This window comes from Lonchura striata, chromosome 5, assembly GCF_050655825.1.
Source record: "Lonchura striata isolate lonStrDom1 chromosome 5, ASM5065582v1, whole genome shotgun sequence".
In the NCBI taxonomy this organism is placed as follows: domain Eukaryota; kingdom Metazoa; phylum Chordata; class Aves; order Passeriformes; family Estrildidae; genus Lonchura; species Lonchura striata.
The window spans coordinates 67340458-67357236 of NC_140707.1; the positions used below are offsets into that span (position 1 = coordinate 67340458).

A 16779-nucleotide genomic window follows, 5' to 3' on the forward strand; every position below is an offset into this window, starting at 1 on the left:
TGTGCCAAAACGTCATGGTCAATAAAAAACAAATGGTTTGGAAATGAGCATATTTTCATGTTTATTTGCTTTTGGAGAAGTATTATACTTCTAGATTGAAGAGTTCTGATATATCAAATATAACAAAAAAGTGCTAACACACCACATCATATACAATAAAACATTCACAGACTGTTTTTCATTACAGTTGGTCTTTTAAGTTAAAGCACTCAGTACTTGATAGTAATTTTAAATGTGTGAAGGAACAGGACCTATCTCATGTCCAGAGTTGCAAGAAGGAGTGGAATAGAGTACCGCTCATGTGTGCTTCATTTTGGGAGGGCTGTCAAGTGGATGAAAGGGGAGTAATTCAGCCTTCCTGCCATTCCTAAATTCAGTAGCTAGACACTCCCTCCCTCTTTTTTTTTTTTTTTTTTTTTTCTTTCCCTCATGCTACATTTGTGGTTAATGCAGTTTTTCTGCATTGTTGTTTCCCAGGTTTCTTGTCCATATTGAATATCTATATTTGGGATTATTTTTCCCATATGTATTAGCTGATGTTTTTCCAAACGGAATTTCATGTTAATTTCTGGCTGTGTAAGGAATATGCTTAGGTTCCTTTGTATTATTTCTGATTTTACTGCTTCTCAAAGTTCTCTATTTAATATCCTCAGAAGATTTTATCAATATGCTATTTTAATCATTAGATCATTAAGGAAGTTATTAATGTCTGGACTAAATTGATTCTTCTATCTCACTGGCATTTCTTTCCAGTTGCATACTTGAAGATTTTTATCCTTTTATTTCTAGACTTTTTGGCAGCATTGTGTGTGTCAGCCTTGTCTATCCAAAAAAATTGGAATCTGTTTTAAACGTAGGACTTTCAGGGAAAACTGAAGTGTGATTCATGCTGGAATAGAGTAAACTTTGTACATCCAATCAGAATTGAAAGTGAAGATGTGTTGTAATCACTACATATGTATCCTCACATGGATTTCAGTGTGCTGTCTTTTGTACTTTCATCTGTACAATAGTAGTTCTTAAATGATGAATTATTAAGTAAATATTTTCCTAGTGGAATGTGCTTTCTATTTTTGTATATCATCTTGAGAACAGAATGTGATTCCTTTCTGTATGGTCAGCTATTTGAAATACTTGCCTGTGTTTGTTCTAACTGCATAATCTATAATCCTCAATATGTCTTTAATCCACTTTATCTCCTACAGAACTAAATCTTTGGAATTGGGGAGAATATAGTGTGATAGATGGTATCTAAGGTTATAAAGTTTGGGAAGATTAAATTTACTTCTGAGGTCAGATTGATAGATTTTGGCAAATAGATAAAATAAATTGCTAGTAAAAAAATAAACACTACTCATATTTTCATGCCGATGGAATAAACAAATAAGTAAAAAAAGAGGTTTTGTAGTATTTCATCTCTAGAAATAAGGTAAAAATAAAGATGAAATTTCCCACTTGGCTGATCTTAAGCATCTCCTACAGTGTTAAGTAAAAGGAATTGATTTATTTTCTGTTTTATATTTCTTGTGTGAAGTTGAATTGAACTTCAATATCTTTACCTTTGTGTGCATGACTAAGGCAGAAACCAGAGTGGATTTTTTAGCACTGACCACTTGGGAGTGAGTGGATGCATTAACAGGAGCAAATTTAACCTTGGCTTCAAGGAGGAGATGTGTGCACCCACACAAGAGTCTTGAAGTCTGTGGTGGGATAAATGAATGTGTCCTGGGGTTGTTTAGAGTGGCTTTAACACTTTTGGGTGCTGGCTTTGCTAAGGATTGCACAAAGTGCTTCTGGTGGATTGCTTCCTTAGAGTAAGGGAAAGAGAAAATCTCCTGAAAAAGCGTTTTTTTTATCCTTAAATAAAACCAGTTGTCAAAGGTCAGGTGTCTGTGTTTGTCTAATAAAGATATTAGGTACTGTTTGTTAGGGGATGATAAATAATAGTGTGATAAATAATCTGATTTTATAAGGTGTTTGGGGAATGAGGATAATGATAATGTCAAATGGCAGGTTTGCACAGCAAAGTTTTTGTTAATGAAGGCACGCTGCATAGTAGGCCAGGGTTCAAAGTCCACGAGTATTTATTTTGTTTTGTTTTAAGTAGTTGGTGTTAAACACAAATTCTTCTGGTTTCATATTTTAGAAGAAGCAAGATGATCAGCAATGTTGAGTAAATCTGGCTCATCAGTCCCAATATTTGTTCTTACAACAATATGCACAATACTGAAAAAAACCACATGCTTCTAATACTAAACATAAGAAAAAAGTTAGTGTGGAATTTCAGTATACTGTACTTATAAAATTCAGGACAATCTTGTGAGGAGATGTAAATTGCAGGGAAGCCTATTTACATGAGTAGAGATTTCCTTTATAGAAAAAAATAAGCTACCATGTAAAACATGGCCTTGTCTGGTACAGACCCTTAAAAATTATCCCATCTGATCCATTCCCTGGAAGGGATGGGAACTGGCTGACAGGGCAGTGAGAGGCTGAAGGCTGAAATGTCTCTTTTGCCACAGTGATGGCATCCATATGGCTGCAGTGAGGGTGGGCCTGCATTTTACTTTTTTCCAGTGAGGAGGGTAAGTGGGATTTCACTCTTTTTTTTTCCCCTTCAGACAACAAGAAGTTTTCTCCCAGCCTCAGTGCTTAAATTCGTGTTGTGCTCTGTGTGCTGCCATACCATTTTCAGTAAAAGAGCAGTTGCATGGAGACAAAGAGGCTGCTGATATAATTCTCAATAGAGAAGTCTGTTAGGCTTCAACTGTGGGAGGATGCTAAATGTAGCTCAGAGGTTGGCAGATGCTACCTGGACCAAAACTACTTGAAAATATTAGGAAGCTGTTTAGTAGCTTTGCCTAAAAAAAGAGACATTTAATGACTGGAAGAATTAGTGAGATAAATATGACAATGGACTTGCAGTTTAAAAAGGTACTTACTGTCTGGATATGATCTGCTGTTCGTATTGAATTAAAAAAAAAAAAGAGTTAAGCTACAAATATTTTCCTCCCTCTTTATGGGAGGGCAAAAGAAATCCAACCCTGAGCCCTTTCTCCTCCTGTCTTATATTTTTTTTATTTAAATTATGTCAGTTTATGCAACATTTTGAACTTCATTTTCAAAGGGAACAGTACTGTTTCTGATCATGATTATGTAAGTTAAAAGCTGTGAAATTGAAAGCTGTTGAGTGTTGTTTTCTGAAGTTTCCAGAAAGCTCGGTGCTACTGTTAACATTCTTCTAAACCATAACACAATGAAGGGTTTAATTTGTGCTGCAGCCTTTGGGAGCACCTGGGAAGACCAGAAGCATCATTACTCAGGTGGTGGGACTGGGCTTGGCTTTTGCTAGGTGTGTGTAGAGCTTCAGGGATGATCCAAGAGGGGAACTTTTCTTCATCCCTGCATGAACATCATCCCTCCCTGCATCCCTGCAGATTGGATACTCCTGGGAGCTGCCATGGTTTCTCACCTTGTTGCTGAGCCAGAATTTAAAGGGTCTTTAGCCATTTCATTTCTGACTGAGATGGACACATGAAATGAAGTATCCCAGCATTTTTTATTATTTTCTCTTTTAGGGATGGAGAAGAGGGATAACAAGAGTGTGAAGGTGTTGTGCAGCCTGAGTAAACATAGAGAAAAGGCCTAAGGAAACCACTGCTCAGGACCAGGGTAGTTAAGAGGGAGGATGAACTTCTGATTAATTTCTAAATGGGGTTCCTTTTATGACCTGTTCCATGGGGAGAGTTGATGAGAGGATCTCTGTGCCAGGCTATTAAATAGTTAACTTCAAGGGAGATAGTTTTGCTTCTGATGCAGAGGTTTGCACACGTGTGGGTAACAAAGCATTTCCAGTAGAGCACATTAGATACTTAACTTGCAAAATGTCACAAGAGGTGATTAATGTTTTGTACCTTTGGAATAGATTTGATTTTGTGTGCCTGAAGCTTCTAACAGGTGCTATAGAAACTGGAGAATAACATTATCTTTTCAGCATGTTGCACTCAAAGTTCACGTTGAGCCACAAAATAATGTCCAAATGAATGACAATCTCTTGTTTGAATCTAAATAGAAAGTGGAGTTTTCCATGGCCTACTTACTCTAGAAATGATAATTTCATTGTAGGCAGATTTAACTAAAACCTAGGAGACTTTGTCAGAATTACACGAAAGAAAAAAAGATATTATTCACTTTTAAAGTGAGGCAAAGAAAATTACAAGAGACTTTTCAGAGGGCCTGTGCTGATCTATCTCGCCTGCTAGTTCTGCTTTTGAGAGAAAGTAGTTTTCAGTTTTCATAAATACGTTCTTGGTTGTTTGATTTTTTTTTTTTTTGCTACTACACTGTGCAGTAATGTGGCTAAAATTGCTGTATACAGTTTTTTACATTTCAGGGGTGTTTTTCAGAGTTGATAAAAATGTATTTCTAAAAGAGTGCCTGTTTGCCCACATGAAATGATGCTTTAGAACTCCCCTAGTGGTCCCTTGCTCTTTGTCGGGGGTGCTGTTTGTGCCCTAGGTCAGTTTTTTGACGTGTCTGTGAACACCAGCCCAAAACTGGCTGAGTTCTGAGACAGCAGATTACTCTGTGTGTAACAGCTAGATAGTGTTCTCATCATTGAGAATGACCAGGCATTTTAGCATCTGTTATTAACCAGAGTGTAGGTGTGTCATCCTCACGGAGCAGATGAGGGTGATTTGTTTCCTCTGAGGTGTGATGGAGGCATCGTTGTTAGATCTGGCTGGGGCTCTGGTAAGATCAGTACAAGGATGCATCATGGTCAAACTTGCAGGAGCTGTTGGAGGATAAGAGAGATGTAGACCCATTAAATGATGGAAAACCCAGAGAAAATGCCTTATCCAATACAATGAAAAAAATATTTTGAATAGTTTATTAATAAAGTCTCATGGGCAGATGTGGTCATGTCTTATGGGGGGGGAAATACTGGTTAAATAGAAGAACTGATGCTGTCAGCTAAAGCAGGAACCATGTGGTTTTAATAGTGAGGAAAAATCTGTGCTGGCAGGAGCCCTTTAAATGGATGATAAACTCTGTGAGTTTCCTAAAAGTCATGACTCTTGATTTGGGAAGTTGTAGTTGAGCACATGTTACCAGATTAATTTATGGAGGGTTGCTTCTGTAGGATATCTTAGGGATTGTTTTCATTTAGGTTAAACTACCTGCTTTGGTAGCCTCTTCCAGCTTGCAGTTTCCTAAATCTGCAGCTCTAAGACCCCAACTTCTCCCCTTGTGAAGCTGTCAAGAGTTGTTGGAAAAGCAGGAAGGAATTGGGGAAGAAAAGTGAGGTTTTCATGAGTTAGACTAGTAAGATGTTTCCTTGGAGGAATTAGTCTCTGTTCTTTCCCCTGCTCTTTGAATCCTGGGTGAATCTCTGCTGTTGAGAACTGCTCTCTAGCTGTTTCTGCTGCTCAGCCTGAGACACGAGGTGGTGATTTACAGAATGGAGGATGACTCAAAGTGCAAGTGAACTTGGTGGGAGCTAGTCTTGAGTATCACACAGTGCTGAGTAAACATCCAGAAAAATCAGGATGTCTCCAGTTGAGCACTGAGAATTAATGGATGCTTTTAATCTGACTCTTTATTTCTCAGTGTTCTTTTACATTGGTATCTTGTGAGTAATACGGCATAAAAATGACAGTCTTTAAAAACAATTATTATTGTCAGCTTTGAGGAAAAACAAGATAAAAATTACACATGACATTATGCTAAGTCTTTAAGATTCATTGCTTTTATTACAGCTAAGTAACTAAAAGATTGCTCTAATTTTATTTTAATAGAAACAAATCTGATTGAATTTCTGTTTTTTCAAAAATGAGACTATCACAAACATTTTAAAAAGTCTTGATTAGAGATGATGAAGTGCCTAGTGAAATTCAGGTATTCGGGCTGGAGCAGTGTTGCTTCATTTTGAGCATGAAGTTTGTTTTTTCTTTAGGAATAAAGTTTTAAAATTAATTATTATTTGTTCTAATGTAATACAGTAATTCCTGATTTTATTATGCAAAATTAATTAATTTTTTTCCCTAAGAGTGTTGTACTCTAAGAGTTTTAAAAAATTTTTAACTTAAATCCATAGGTAATTTTGTTGCTTCACCGGATGTTTTTCCTCTCCTTAGCACATTTTAGCAAGCCTCACCAGGTTAAAGAAAGGCCATAGTGTTAAAATAATTTTAAACTGGGATCCTGCTTAAGCTCTTCTATTTTCTCACTTCCTGACTGAGCACAGCTATCTTTGCCTGCCCTTTCTCCCCTCTTGTTTACTGCTGAGGACAGGGCTGATACCCCATGCATTGGCGATCCTCATTGTCAGCTGGAAGGAGTTCAGTAGTAAATGCTTTCTTAGGAAATATTGAACAGCACATCCCTACACTGTGAAGTGATCTTTTATGGCTTCAGAAAATTCATCTGTTTGGGCTTTCAGTGTTTATTCAACTAATTTGATAGTGGAGCATGCAGTAATTTATTGTCATGCTTTACGTATTCATATATCCAAAAAAACCAGGAAAGCAAAATAAGGTTAAATGAGGTTTCCTGGATATTTTATTGTTTTATATGAACTCCTTAAAACTTGCTTTTTGGTTTATTTTTTAAGAAGTTTGGAAGCATGAAACAGCGTGCTGATGAATCTGAAATTTTTGGCAATTTGATATAGAGCTATTTTTAAATATATGAAATGTTTATATCAGTGAATTTCTATTCAGTAGATCTTGTTGAGAAATGGTTATGCACTTGTTCTCTGAAAATAATTCAAGACTGCCTTTTTAAGAGTTTCCTCCAATGCTGTCTCAAGGTAGAGTTTGAAAAAGGAAGCAATTTGTAAACTTATGCAATACAGCTCAGTGTCAAAGCAACCAAAGAATAAAATTGCTCAAAAGAAATAGTTACTCTTGTTTTGAAAGCGAGTCAGAGTGGAAGAGCTTGCCTTGTGCACAGCTGCTATTGGCTGCACAAGCCCCTCGTCTCCGTGGCAAGTGCTAGATAGGAATATTAATAATATAACTCATGCCTCGTCGTATTTTGCTGCTTAATCATCTTGTTTGGCACAGCCCTGGTCATGTTCTACGTGGCCATAATTCAGGAAAGAAAACTCACTGGGGCACTGGTATTACAGTGCAGCAATCAGAGAGGCTGGGATTATGCAGATGATGAAAGGACTGGCCGGCGTGGCTTTATCCAGGAAAACTGGAGTGAAGTTGTAGCAGCCAGGAGCTGTGGAGCCGCCTCCTGTGCCAGCCCATGGCCGTGGCTCCCCTGGCACAGCTGCCCTGAGGATCCAGGCTGGGTAAGCAGAAACCTGTGTCAGCAGCTTTGCTGCAGGCACAAACTCCAGCTCTTACAAGTCCTTCCCTATGTTATCTTCCCTCTGCTGTTGCTGCTGTCAGAAGTGGTATTTCAAGGAGGTTGATAATATTTTGTTGGAAAATACTCAACTACGTTAATGTAGTTTGGAAAGATAAAGAGGGGCTTTAGCATGAATTCCAATAGAAGTGAAAAGTAGTATTTTTTTTTATTTCTTCTTAATTTTTTCTGAACCTAACATTTCTTCAGAGACCAGAACTGAGTCCTGTGAGTTTCTTGTAATTCAAAGTGTTGCTATATTAGTCAGGGTAACTTCTGAAAAAAATGTGTACTAGAAAACAAATGTTTGGCTTGGTCCTAAAGGTGGTTTAGTTGAGCACTATAAAGGATAAAATTATGAGAGGATAAAAGGAAGTATCTGAAGCAAATCAAAGGGGAAATTAAATTTTATTGGGTTTTGTTCGGTTGGGTTTTGTTTGGTTATTGTTTATTTTATTTTTAAAAATCAAGAAGCCCTTTCCCTCTTTTGTTTTTTAACTAGTTTGATCTTTAAATAGTGTAGGTTCTTCCAAGAGACCCATTATTTTTTGTGAAGTGGCTTCCATGCTCTTGTCAATGCATGAATAAGAAATAATAGAATGGGTGGGGAGGAAGTTGATTGTAATTTGACTTAAAAGCATGAATGTTTTGACCTCAGCGATTGGCAGTTTGAAAAGAATGATTTGCTGTGCTGTTTGTGTGAGTGTTGGGTTGTTTAGTGTTAATCACCATCCAGTTATGAATATAATTCACTCGTTAGACAAGTGAATTAGACTGTAGGCTAGTGCTGGACTTCTAAACATACCTTCAGTAAACACTCAGGCTAAAAGGAGGGATGTTACTTGGAGTGCTTTGTTGAAGGAAATTTAGTATTCACCTTGTGGAAATACTCATCTTGTGGATGTAATGAAGGTAATGCTCTTCAATTTGGAGAGGTCTGTAAAAATAAGAAATTTTTATTGTACTTTCTTATATACTTAAGGTGTATTTTCTGAAGTACAGTTTTGAGCGACTAAGTGTGAAATTTTCATGCTTAAACAAAGAATATGATGTTAGGGTTTTCTTTTTGGTGGAATTTTTTTTTTTTTTTTTTTGCTTTTTCTAGTGGTTTGTGTTTTAGGCTTTAAGTTTCAAGTAGGATACTTTTTGGTTTGGTTTGTAACTTAAGCTATAAAGTTATACTTAAGTTATACTTTAGCAGCTGATACTGTTTAAGAATATTTTATCTTTGCCTGCTGTAGCAAAGCAGTGGAGTCAGAGGAAAGCTGATCCGTACTTTTTTGACATAATACGTTTTTTTCTGTTTTTTAGAGCTTTGAGACAGTGGGTGGAAATCAAATCAGCATATAACCTGATCCTAGCTACAGAGTTCTCCTTGGCTTGAGAACTGAAGAAGTGTGGGATCAGTCCCCACCTTGTAACAGTGTTTCCTGCATTTCAGAATTTAGACCAGTTTTTGTGATGGTCAGAAATAATTCTCATTTGATTATATTAGCACTTTGTCTGATTAAGGATTGCTGAATCAGGTTCAGTATTTGAAAGGTGAAGGAAGATGAGTGTTAATGTTTGTGTTACTCTGGCTGGTGTTTTGTGGTAACATTTTAATAAAGCAAGAGCTGATCATTGTGTTGAAGGATGTTAAGAGGGACTGTATTTGTATTCTAATCCAAAAGAGAGATTTTCAGTTTATTTTTTGCCTGTCTTTTTGCTGAAGTTAAGACAGATTTTGAAGTTGTCATTGAACATGCCAGGGCCTGAGTTGATTCTTCTCCTGTTGGAGGTAGAGAATTGTGCTCAGAATAAAGGTAACATTTACTTAAAAAAATAAATCAGAACTAGAGCTTTCAAACTTTTTATGTGGAAGTTATAAATCCAGAAGTTTTTGTACCAGTAATGTGTTCTTAAATATTTTTCATAGGAATTAAATACTGTGTTTCAGTTTGGTTTAAGAAAGGACATCAGCATTGCTTATTAGGCGTAATAAAAAAGTAGCTTAGTTTCAAAATACCAGTCCAGTGGAATTTCATACACCTCCTGTGTATTCTCCCCCGTGTACATTAAGAAAACATTAGGAGTCTCAAGCACTGTAAGCCAGACATTTACTATGGTCACAAGGTGGTTTTGTTTTATTTTGTCCCCCGTAAAAATTTTGAAATAGTTCTAAACTTCTTCCTCCCAAGATTTCAATGAGTTCATTACTTACAATGAGAAAATAAACTTCCTGTTTTTTTGTTGTTGTTTTTTGTTTGCTTTAAAGGGCTCAGGAAGCCCAAAACAAGAAAATGACTAATGATTGTTATCTTAGACTTACAGAAATTCAAGGGTTAAAGGCAGCTTGTGAGGGGATGCCAAGAAAAAGGTGGGATGATGAGGGAAGGGGGAAAAGGCAGGGGAGTTTGTTGTTCAGTCACAGAATGGGGAAGAGAGAGGAACTGGACAGACCTGTTGTATGGGAGGAGCTGTGTCAGGTGCAGGGCAGGGAAGAGCTCAGAGCAGCACAGGGAGCTCTGCTCCAGCCCTTTCATTCTGCAGCTGAAGGTGCTGCTGGAGAGCTCAGCCTCTTTCCCCTCAGCCTTTTAAAGTCTGAGCACTTTGGAACATTGGAAACAGAAGAAAAGTGCTGTTCCTTGGAGATAGTGAGAATGTGAAGAAATTATAATATTTTATTCCTGAACAGGTGAAGTTCTGTACAATAATACACTACTGTATAATAATACAATTTTGTTTGCCTTACTATGACTTTAATCAAAATGCCTATGTGTAAGCTTACATTTGTCTACAAACTGGTTGAATTTTGGAATAATTTGATTTTTTTTTTTTCGGGTATCTGAACTATTGAAGAGAGGGCCAGGAGTAAATACTTGCCTCCTCAGTGCCCTAAAGTGGTGCAGTTGCTTCAAGGAAGGATTATCTTAGATGGGGAAGAGTAGTGCCCAAAGCAGAAGAACCTGTCATCTTCCTTTTCATTACACAAGCAGCTTTTTTAATTTCCTCTTCCTTGCTGAATCCTGATTGAAACTTTGCATTAGGCCAAGGCAGCCTGGGTGCCCAGGTAAGGCTGTGTGCTGTGAGAGAGGTCTGGCTCAAGAGATTGGATGAGAGGAGTCTCCTGTAAAATGCTGAGACAATCATCAGACCTTTACCTGGGCAAAAACTTCCTGGGTATGCCTGAACCATTTCTTGGAGAGTTGGAATATGTAACCAGGAGTGACCATGTCTGTCCCATCACAGTTGTGTCCACAGCTAGAAACCCCCAAACATTTTTTCCAGCATTTTGGTTGAACAACCGTAAGGTTTGGGAGTTGAAGAAGTGAGAGGGATGCTCTCGAGCTGGGGATGCCTCATTGGTTTTGAGGTACAGAGATGTGCACACCTATTCTGTAATTAACTTGAGTTCTCAGGCAGGAGCAAAGCTGTACACAGCCACATGGAATTGTTCCTTCAGAAGGAGAAATAACCCCAGCCAAACCTCACTCTTGTGAGAGTGGGAAGAAGGGATGTGCCAGCTAATGGTGGTGGTGGTGATTTGGTTTGCTGGGCAAGGATTTTGCAGTCTGTTGTATGTGTTCTTTCTTTTCAGCAAAATCACATTTAAAGCAGATTGTGTTAGCCTTTATTTCAAGTGAAAAGAAGTTCCTTTCTCAGCAAAACAAACCATCACAGAAGCATTCAGTTTCTCATTTACAGAATAAATGATTTTAAGTTCTCTTGAGTCCAGCGTGGAAAAAGTGCTCCATCGTTTTACTGGATGCTGTGTTCTCCAAAACATCCGTTTTTTTAATGGCTGTTTCTTAATGATCCACAGCTGAAGGTCCTTCCCTTTACTTTTGGCAGCCTGAGCTGTCTTCCTAAGGTGGAACAGGATCTCTCTTTGGTCCTGGGAAATACTATCAATCCTGCCAGTATTGAACTGAATCCAGAATTACTAACCTGTCAAAACTCTGCTTTTAGTTACTACAGATGATACTCATGATATCTGAGAGTTGCATTCATGTTGTCAAAAACACATGATGCATTTGTCTGTGATAACGTCAGAATTTCTAGAAGGGATTTGTTCTATTAATATTAAATAATTCCAGTCTCTATTAGTAAAAATGAATCAGGTTCTCTTAATAAAATGGCAATTTTCTAATTATGTGCTTTATTTCTAAAGTAATGGCTTTCAAGTAACAAGCATTTAAATTTGGCTTTTTAGTGGAATAATGAAGTATTACAAACACTGTAAAATAATTTAGGATGAATTTAAATCATTTAGTTATTTGTTTTTCCCAATGTTTTTCCTAATAAGAGCTGCCTAATTAGTCTCTTTCTCATGGTCTGTTTTTCCTGTTTGTACCAATTTTTTTGATAAGTATACAGAATAGTAGGGAAGAAATTCCAAGATGTTTCAACTTTTCTTTAGCAAAGTGATTGGGAAATGAGGGTTCACTGAGGTGTCTGAAACATAATGTAGCAAGCTGGGCTGTGTCACATACATAAGAAAGAAGTCCATGTGGAAAAGCACCCTCCTCAAAATGGGTTGCTTTTATGTGTGTATTGTCTTTGCTTGTTTCAGTCTTCAAAAATCTGAATTTACATGTTTTTTTTCTAATTTCTTTTGAGTAATCCTTGCAAGTTTGCACATCGGTGTAGGTAATATGTGGGGGAAAAAACCTGGTGAATAGGCAGGGTAAAGTTGATCTCTAGTGCTGCAGTTCTGTCTTGATTTATATGGTGCTTGCTTAAGGATTTAGAACTTCAAACATCTTGTGCAGGAAGGCTATTATTAATAAAAAAAAAGTATGTAAGTGACTCCGCTGTAAAATCTTAGAAACGAAATTCTGGCTAATTTGTGTTAAACCCTGGAACAAATTTACTGGAAGCTTCCTTGTCTGAGTGAACGTGAGGCGCAGAGTCCCCAGTGCAGCAGCTCAGAAGGAGTTACTCAGCCAGGTTACTTTTCCAGTTGTGACTAAGGGGCCAATTAGCAGCATCCGGATGAGACGGCAGCGCCTGGGTAAAAATAGATGGCATTTGGAGGAGCTGGGGGCTGGCTTGGGGGCTGGCTTCAGCTGTAGACTGAGAGAAACAAGAGAAAGAGGCACCCTTCAGAAAGGAGTGTTACAGGAGTAGCACAGGACTGTGAGAAATTCCGTGCCAGGCAAAGGTAGGAGCAGCCCAGAGGAATGGCAAAAAGCAATACCAAATTAGACCCTCAAACCAGCAGGCCTCTGCTGCCAAAGGAGTTCCTGAGCTGGGCTCATGCTTCCATTTGCCAAGAGCATAAGGCTGGCATTGATATGAAAATGAAACAGGCTGTAGCATCCTTTGAAAATGACAGGAACCAGAGGTGTGGGTGTACAGCTCTCTGGATTGTTAGCTCTTCTGTTCAGGATTGATACATTAATGCCGCTGTCAGAGGCAGGAGCAAGTCACACACACATCATGCTTCAGTTGATTTGCTTGAAGGCAATTAGTTGACTACTGATGGCATCTCTGAGACTAAATAATTAACTGCCGTGTGGGGTACAGGGAGGAGAACTGGATGGGCTGGGATTTTGCTTTCAAGTCTTTACAGCTACAACTTAGTCCTGGGACCTCAACTGCCCTGTTGTTTTCATGGGATACTGAAGCTGCTGGATTCATATAGTTAAAAACTCTTCTGTTGCCCACTGACCTACTTTGGCTGCATGTAGCTATTGGATTGGGAAAGGGCCATCAGTATATGTGCCCATTGGTACAGCCTGAGTGTAAAGAGAACCTAGGATGCTGTCTGCCTTCTCTTGATAAACCTCAGTCCAGTGGAGTCAATTACATAAATACTCAATTTTATTGTGAATGGCTTGCTTCACTTGGCATTTAATAATGTATTAGTGAATTTAATACTTCATGGAAGAAAGAGAAGGCATAAGGGAAGCACTTGAAGTCCTATTTTAAATGCAAAGGTTGTTTGTAAGTTAAAGATTTCTTACTAGTGGTCTAGTTGTGAGCTGGCTGCTTTCTGAAAAGTATGGGCAAGCCAGGGAAAGTGTGATCTGGGTATTCCTTTGGACAGATACAAAGCATGTGTGCTGATATGTACCTGCAAAGGCTCTATAAAAATGCTTGCAGAATGTTATGCTAATTCACCAGGAGTGTGTTTAGATCACCTCACTTTTAGAGTTACCTTTATTTGTATAAACCTGCAAAGCACACACTTTTCTTGCTGAGTTTTTCTCCATTAATTTTTTTGTGGAATAACTGATGTGATTGCTCTTCCTTTTTTTAAATTTATTTTAAAATTCATTAGTAAGCCAGGAGCTTTCTGCCAATTAGAGCAAAGGGGTAATCACAGTTGTAATGAACGAGAGTAGCACTCCTTGACTTCAGTTTGGCCAGGGTACCACCTTCAAGATGAAGTTTGTGACCACAGCACAGCTGGGGATAAATATTGCTCGAAATCTAATTTCAGTTTATCATCTTTAGCAGAGAAGCAGCTGAACTAATGAGTAGCTTGGAAGAGGTAGAGAGGGTAGCAGTTGATGATGAAGGGTATTGTTTGGTAACCGCAGAGGAAATGTTTTAATTATATTTAATGCCTAAACTGTTATGTGTGGCTAATATTTGTAACAGTCTAAACTAAGAAGGCTTGGAAAAGTGACTCAAAGCCCAGCAGAGCTATACCTTTGGTTGTGTTACTTGCATGATATAACCTTGTCTGTAAAGTTTCTGATTTTCTCAGACTTGTTCTTGAGAATTTAATATAGAACTTTTCATTTGTTATGGGTCAAATATTTATTTTTAATAGCAATATGCTGTTGTAGACTAATAGTGATATTGCAGAGTCTAAGTAACTTCTATAGAAATTCAGGTGCCAAGGCCCAGTGGTCATCAGATATATTTGTCTGTCCAGGGGCAGACAGCATTTCTGAGGAACAAAACCCCCTGTTGTGGGTTTGCACACAAGCAGGTAGAGGATGTTCTGCCTAAAAACCCTTGCATTATTTTCTTCAGTGTTTTTGAAGAGGTGAGGGGTAAAGATCTCGTGAAAAGAGGTCCATGTACATCATGGTAGTGCAAGGTTGCATGATGACTAAAGGTTGTTCTTTAGACAATTATAAATATTCTGAAATTGAGTCTTTGCTCTCTGGAACCACATTAGGGAGATAAAATGCCTATCCCTTTTAGGGTTCAAGAAGCAGAATAAAAAGTTTCTGTTCAAAGGAGAGAAAAGTGGCCTAGTAGTCTTTGTCAGTCAATTTTGCAAGTTTTAGCAAAAATACCTGGTTTAGTTAGAGCAGTAGACTCTAAAGGTGGATAATTACTAGTAAATGACTTTCTCATTTACATAGCTTTGAAACTGAGCTGAGCCATTCTGTGATGGAGAAGATCCTATTTCTAAAGGAATAGCTGTTATTTTTACATAGACATATGTAATGATAATGCATAATAACACAAAATACCCAGCATAGCACATATTAACTTGACAGGTTATAGATGAGTATTATATAAATGTCATGTTTTTCCCTTCTATTGCTGAGTTGTTCCAGATCCTGAATAATCTGAAGATCAAAAACTTGCTGTAGAAGTGGTATAGAATGGCAATGTGTTTCTGTGCACCAGGGAACGTGAGAGAGCTCTACAGCAATTGCAAAAGCAAAATAAAGTAGATTTATATATTTATTTTCTGTCATTTAGACATACGCACTGGGCTTGGCAGTATGGAAAAGGGTGTTCCCTTTGAGTTACTGTCACAAGGTGTTGAATGACAGAGTGTGAGGCTCACAGGTGGCCGTGTCCGAGGCTGGCTCAGCAGGGAGTGCGTGGCTTTGGGAGCCGCCTTCCTGCCAAGGAAACCGCATGGGTTGGTCGTGGTGCCGAGTCCTCACGTAGCATCTTCTGAGTAATGCTTTGGAGTTTCCCAGCTGGCCAGGAGCTGTTATCCCAGCGTGCAGATCAGGCTGTACCTTCAGGTTTTCCTGTGTTTGCTGTGGCTGGGATGTAGCAGGGATTTTGTTCCTGTGCTCAGGAAACACGGTGGCTGCTGTCCCCGAGGGATTTGCTGCTGCAGCTGGAGCATCCCTGCAACTCCAGCTTGCTTTTGGCATAATGTTGAGTCCAGCTTGAGGTGTTGATTCTCATCTTGGACATCTCAGTGGACTGAAACTAGAATTTAAAAAACTAAATGAATAATGAAGACCAAACTCCCATCATTTTGTTGTTGATTGGTGTTGATTCTCATTGTGGACATCTCAGTGGACTGAAACTAGAATTTAAAAAACAAAATTAATAATGAAGGCCAAATCCCATCATTTTGTTGTTGTGTCATGCTGGAGCTTGTACAGTAAAGAGGAGATGAGAATAAGAATGTGTAAGAAGTTGAGCTTTCACTGTGTCCATTTGGGGACTTTGGAGTAAATTCCCAGCTTGTTTCTGCTTCTTTTGTCATAGCTTTGGGGTATGTTTACTAAATACTGGATTCTTTTCTTACACAAACACAGTGCCTTAATGATGTGCAGTTCCATAAATTCCTTACTCCATTGCACACATTTGTCCCCTCTGTGGAAGGAGTGAGAGAGCAAACAGTTGGGATGTGTAGCATGTTACTGGAAAATGTTGGGAGACTTGTGGCAAATTAGCATAAAGTAGAATATGTTGCTGACTCAATTTATACTGCCAAATGAGAAGAGAATGGAAATAATGTTTTCAGGGTTCAATTAAACTCTTCTCAATGTATAAACAGGACTATAGGAATGTATATTTTATATGTATGTATATTATTTAAGCTAATAAATCTGAATATTTTAAAATATGAGCCTGAGCTCTTAGACAGTGGGTTATGTATGTAGAACAGCTCTCACATAATTATTTGTTTCACTCGGGAATGAATTCCTGTAACTTCTGGGATAAATTAGTGGGTCAGTATCAAGCAAAGCAGCAATTCTGGCACTTGCTGTGAGCCTGCTTGGATAAGAATTATGAGTTGGGTTTCCTGTGCTCTTGGTTCAAGCTTTTTTGCAAGTGTCTGGGCATTTCAGTATAAATTTCATAGAGCAGCTCTGTAGTTGAAGCAAAATGAATATTGCATATTTTATTTGGACAGATGGCAGTTTCAGAGCACTTACTAAGCAAGATACAAGTTTTGCATTCTTACAGGAAGCATGTACAGATGTATAATTTTATCATTATTTCATTATGTACTTAATGCACTGAAGAAATGAATTGCAATGCAAATCCTGGACTGCCTTGTGACTGCATTTAGGGTGGAAGTTAACTGTAAGATTGCTGTGATGTGTTTGTTCTTATATTTATAATATCATCATTCTTATATTTAATGATCATTACAGAGCACAGGCCTCTCATGTCATGCAGAAAAAAAATTGTGATCTGGTAAGAATCTTATCAAAAGAAAGACATTAATCCTCTTAAGGATTCTTCTGTCTTAGGTCAGGAGGCCATCAT

The 16779-nt window shown here is 38.1% G+C and overlaps 1 protein-coding gene across 4 annotated transcripts in view; it reads left to right on the forward strand.

The window, feature by feature from the left end:
- The window catches only part of PPP2R5E (protein phosphatase 2 regulatory subunit B'epsilon), a 72907-nt gene that overhangs the window by 14936 nt on the left and 41192 nt on the right, over positions 1-16779 (forward strand). The window contains exon 1 of one of the 4 annotated variants that reach the window (XM_085580903.1): positions 417-7303. The exons of 2 other annotated variants lie outside the window; for them this stretch is intronic. The gene's annotated coding sequence lies outside the window, so the exon portion shown is untranslated. Of the gene's footprint in view, positions 1-416; positions 7304-7325; positions 8272-16779 lie in introns of those variants that run through there. One more of the 4 variants, XM_085580904.1, reaches the window with a different exon arrangement.